The 5309-nt window shown below is 39.3% G+C and overlaps 1 long non-coding RNA gene across 1 annotated transcript; it reads left to right on the top strand.

Annotated features, from left to right (window-relative positions):
- Window positions 1–3907: 3907 nt before the first annotated feature.
- On the top strand, window positions 3908–4429 carry LOC106531102 (uncharacterized). The gene is made up of 2 exons (XR_001311864.1): window positions 3908–4002; window positions 4354–4429. It is a non-coding gene; the product is annotated as an uncharacterized LOC106531102 (long non-coding RNA).
- Window positions 4430–5309: the final 880 nt, after the last annotated feature.

Here is a 5309-nt window from a genome sequence, read left to right as displayed (position 1 = left end):
CATTAAATTCCAGTGAAATATATTTATGTTTGTGGTTGTAATGTGACAAAATATGGAAAAGTTCAAGGGGTATGAATACTTTTGCAAACCACTGTAACTGGATTTTAAACTGTAAAGAGTGTGAAAAAGCACTTTGAGACGCTTTTATAGTGATAGCACAGTCACTGTTTAATGGCAGCGTAACATGAATGTTTGTAACGTGACTTTCACAAAATGTCAAATACATCTGTTTATGTTAACTGTTGTTCTGGTTTTATTGACTTTACAGATGGGTTCTATGAGATTTCATAATGCATCTTTGTAGATATATTACCTGGCCAAAAAAAGGGAAAAAAAAAAGGTCACACACTAATATTTTTTGCACTGTCTTTAGCTTTGATTTCAGCACACATTCACTGTGGCATTGTTTTCACAAGCTTCTGCAGTKTCACAAGATTTATTTCCACCCAGTGTTGCTTTAATTTTTCACCGACRTCTTGCATTGATGATGRYAGAGTCTGACCGCTGCACAAAGCCTCCTCCAGCTCATCCCAAAGATTCTCAGTGGACTCTGTGGAGCCAATTTTATGAACACCCAAAGTGCTCATATTTAAATGAATAAATAAAACATTAGAATAAAATTTTAGAGTAACATAAAATAAAAATAAAAACTGCCATGTGGATTCTTCTTAAAMAAATCTGCATGAAACTATAATATTTCGAGTCTCTGCTTTAAACACGTATTTTAATTGCAGAGAAAATAGTTAGTACTATTGAAGATGAACAAATACTATAATGSTGCCCTTCAGACACTRAAATCATACCTGATATTCTCGTTTTAACCCTTCTGAGGATCCTGTGTCTCTTCTCTGGTGGTTTGTTGTAGTCCAGCCACAAAGCAAGAGGCAGRTTTTCCTCTATGGGCCATTTGACAGTAAAAAGAAATGAACAGACATGCAGCATTTTGGATGGTTTTGTCATGATTCTTGTGTTTTATGGTTTAATTTATTAGAATTTTCTGTTTCATTGTTTGGTCATCTGTTGTCTTATTTTCTCATTTCCTGTTTGTTTTCTCCATTTCCTGTTTCATGTTATCCTCAGCAGCTTCTTAGTATTTTTCCAGCCTGCCACACTCACCTGTCCATAGTCAGTAATCACCCATGTGCTTCCCACTCCCCAATCATCCTCAGTTGTATTTAACCAGTGTCATGTCTTCATCACCCTGTTGGATCATTGCCTTTTCATGCCTCTTCTCTGTCCATGTTTTCTTTTGTATTTTGCTGCCGCGCCAGCGTTTTTGTTTCATTAAATCAGTTTTGTTCTGCATTCAAGTCCTCGTGTCTGCCTGCATTTTGGGCTCCACACCAATCATAACAGGTTTCTTCAGGTTCAGATTTTTGCATAGAGATCAAGCAGGATCTAAGGATACCGTCATGTAGGCCTCGTGGCCCGTAGTGTTTACGCTTTTGACACGCCCACTCTTGTGACACGCCCACTTTGATTCCGCAGATAACCCCTTCTCAGCCGAGGAGGACTGATTACAAAACTACTGACAGGTGAGTAGATTAACTAGGAAGGGACAGAAAACTGAGGACTGAGATGAGTGTAACACAGAGGGAGACAGTACAGGACACAAGATAACACATCCTCACAGTACCTCCCCCTTAACGAATCATCTCCAGCTGATCAAACAAAATTTCAGACACGGGCGGGTGGAGGGAGGGAAGGCCCACTAAAGGATGGTGGGCTAAAGACAAAGACAACAGAAAATATGGGACACAAGAAAAGACAAGACAGAGGGAGCACAAAAAAACAAAAACAAATCTAAAAAAACCCCGGCAGGGCCTACCCTCTTGGAGGCGTGTGGGGCACAAAAGGTGGAGGTACCGAGCCTCACGGGAGCACAAGTGGTGGAGTCGTCAAGTCTGATGATAAAGCAGGATGTGGAGGCACTGACCCTCATGGTGGCTTGGGGTGCGCAGGAGAGAGGTGGCGTCGACCCTTTCCAGGGCACACGAGTTTGGAGGTCTCAGGGACCGTCTCATGGCGGCACTGGAGGGAGAGGTGTCTGGGACCCTCTCGGCTCTGGAGAGCGGGGCCAAGCAGACTTTGAGCTGTCACTGGACCTGGAGTAACCATCGCCTTTCTCTGACGGTGGTGGAGAGAGCCTGGACAAGATTCTGCCCAGCGAGGAGGCTTAATAGACAGGCAAGTTCCCAAGTACTTCATCGTCCTCTCCTCCTTCTCAATAAAATATTCTCAAACACACAACATGTTAGAAAATCCAGCCATCATTTGTCAGTTGAAAGACTTTTTTTTTGCAGTTGTTCAAAGAGAAAAAGAATTCTGTACACGTAGGGGTCTCTGCAGACGACTGCGGACGAGTGGGCGTGTCACAAGGAAAGGTGATTCTAAAGCGACACACCTGATTTGACGGACTTTGTTAAAGGGACACACCTGACTGGACAAGCAAAAAAAGGGGCGATACCGTACGCCACCACCTGATTGGACAAGAACAAAAGGGGCGTTACAGTACGGCACCACTTTTTCTGGAGACCCCTACTTGGGTCACATTTCTCCTGGTTAACCTTAGTGTTGGGGTCAGGGTCAGGCTGTAAAGAGATCAAGCAGGATCTAAGGATACCGTCATGTAGGCCTCGTAGCCCACGTAGCCCACAGTGTTTATGCTTGTGACACGCCCACTCTTGTGACACGCCCACTTTGATTCCGCAGATAACCCCGTCTCATTCCGTAAGCTTGATTCATTCTGGACTTTACTATTTGATTCATTAGCGCAACTAGTGTTTGAACATGGAACTGCATCCACCATCATCACTCCTAGGTAAAGGACAGGGGCACTTCACGGGGCCAATCAGATTTCAGCTGGGGCCAATGCCCCTGTGGTCCCGCCCCTAAAGCCGCCCCTAGAGTGGGCTGTACCACTTTAGCGGACACTAGAGGGGGTGCGGAACAATCCAAGTTTGTCATATCTTGGGGGGGGGTTATACATTGCTTTATACATTTTATACATTATACATTGTCAAATTCCTCCATCCATGTGGGAGTGTTTTAAAAGTAACCCTTTAGAAATGAGTCATTACTCCGCAGGAACTGCTGAAGGCTAAAGACGGAAAATTAGACTGCTGCTGGGCCTGGAAGCTGAGGCATTTCTGACCTTTTTCGAATACCAAGGCCAAAATTCTGACTTTAATCTCACAATTCTTCGTATCAAGTCTGAATGTTTTAAGTTCAAATGACAGAACTAACCGAAGAAAATATGATTTTAAAAGTAAAACTGTGCGTACTACTTTAAAGCAAATGTGTATTTCAGTTTATGGGGTAAAATTATGGAATAGTTTGGATGACGATTTGAAAAAATGTTCTACTTTAAATCAATTTAAAATGCTTTGTAAGAAAAAATTATTAAGTCTTATACACTTTTGAGTTAATGAAGAGAACAATATAATGTTTGCAGATTCTATTTATGATTTACTGTATGTGGCCGTGAAAAATAATTGTAATTATTGAGAAAGGAGCAGGTTTATACAAGGTTTTCTTCTTCCTGCTCCCTTTTCACTCATGTATAGTATGTGTTAAACGAAAATGTGTTTGTATGTTATGAGAAAAAATGTTGAATTGAGTGAATAAACTTATTGATTGATTGATTGATTGATTGATTGATTGATTGATTGATTGATTGATTGATTGATTGATTGAATTCTAACTTTAATCTTAGAATCCTGAGGAAAAAAGTCAAAATTCTGACTTTTTTCTTAGAACTCTGAGATTAAAGTTAGAATTCTGACTTTCTGGCTTTTTTCTGAGAAAAAAGTCAAAATTCTGAGATTTTCTGAGAAAAAATCAGAACTCGGTAATAACAGGTGCTCTGTGACGCTAATCCGCTTCCGTGCGTTGCTAAGGACGCCTCTGATGTCAAACTCGTCGCTACAGGAAAAAGAAAAAAACTACTTCCGGGTGAAAATCCGTCAACGAGTGTCCACGTGAAACAACAAAGTGTACAAAGTAAGCAAACTGCTCATAGTGTTTATTTTTTATAAATCAGTATGTAACCGATGTTCTTATTATCTCATTATTGTGACTGACGGGTTTATTATTTATTGTTTAAATGTTTAGCTGCCCATTATTAGCCGCTTTGCTAGCTGCAGTGCTAGCAAAGCTGAAGTCATCATGAGTCAGTTCAGTCTGCAATAATAGTTGAAGTTGTCTTGTCCTGGGCATTGTACAAAGTACCATAATATTCAAACAGTGTTTGAGTGTGCCACTGCACAGAAAGTAAACAAACATGATTTYAAAAACAACAACAACAACATGTGTTCATTTAGCTGAAAACATGCTTTTTGTGTTCTTTCTCAGACGGATTCCGATGAAGACGTAGTTTTTGTTTCTGAAAAGCCCATTCCCAAGCATCCAGAGATTACATTCGACCGGGTAATGATTCGTTTAATCTAATATTTTACTTTTTATCCATAATTATTTTAGCTCAGCTTTCTAATCAGCCTGACCGCTTAGAGTTCAGATTGWTTTGGTTGTTTGGGCTTTTTACAATAAGCCAGTGTCTGAGCCAAGGTTTGTTGCAGGTTTTTAATGCACATTTTACACAAAAAAGTCTTGAACAAAATGTAATCTCTATAAAGAATGTGTCAGAAAAACGTCTTGTCTTCACAGAAAGAGCATACTGAATACATACAGTATATACAGATTATATAGGAGAAATATTTTGCAATATATATCACAAAAGATGCAACATAAATTTCACAGAGTTGTGAACATTGTGAGTTTATAACAACTCATATTGTTATTGCAATATTCAACAGTATTTATTTTCATATTACTGTTTTTCCCTAAATAGTTCATTTAAAATATAATGGACTGTGATTTATTGCAGTCTTTTGCTTAATTGATATTGTGCTCATTAWTGATAAAGTTTGGATATATTGTTCAGCTTTAACTAATTCAGTAATAAAGAAGCATCTTGGTCTTTGACTCCTGTATAATTAAGTGTAAATGCTAAATAGTTTATCACCCATTCACTTGTAAGTTTCAGATTTTGGAATAATAATCTGATTTTCCTCAGGCTGTGTTCCAAGTTCCTTCAGTCACTATAAAGCAGACACAGTCAGGAGCTCATTTATTTAAATCAGAGGCCTTTTCATGTCTCAAACAGTGTAAAAATGCACTCACTCAACCCTATAGGAAGAAAAATAGGATTGTATGATGTAGGGGTGTAAGAAAATATCGATACACTGAAATATCGCGATATTTCATTTCCCGATACTGTATCGATATTCTAAAGCCCTGTATCGATTTTT

The sequence above is a fragment of the Austrofundulus limnaeus genome, unplaced genomic scaffold (genome assembly GCF_001266775.1).
Source record: "Austrofundulus limnaeus strain Quisiro unplaced genomic scaffold, Austrofundulus_limnaeus-1.0 Scaffold597, whole genome shotgun sequence".
Lineage (NCBI taxonomy): Eukaryota > Metazoa > Chordata > Actinopteri > Cyprinodontiformes > Rivulidae > Austrofundulus > Austrofundulus limnaeus.
Note: the sequence above shows the minus strand (reverse complement) of the source record. Positions and strands in the feature narration are given on the sequence as shown.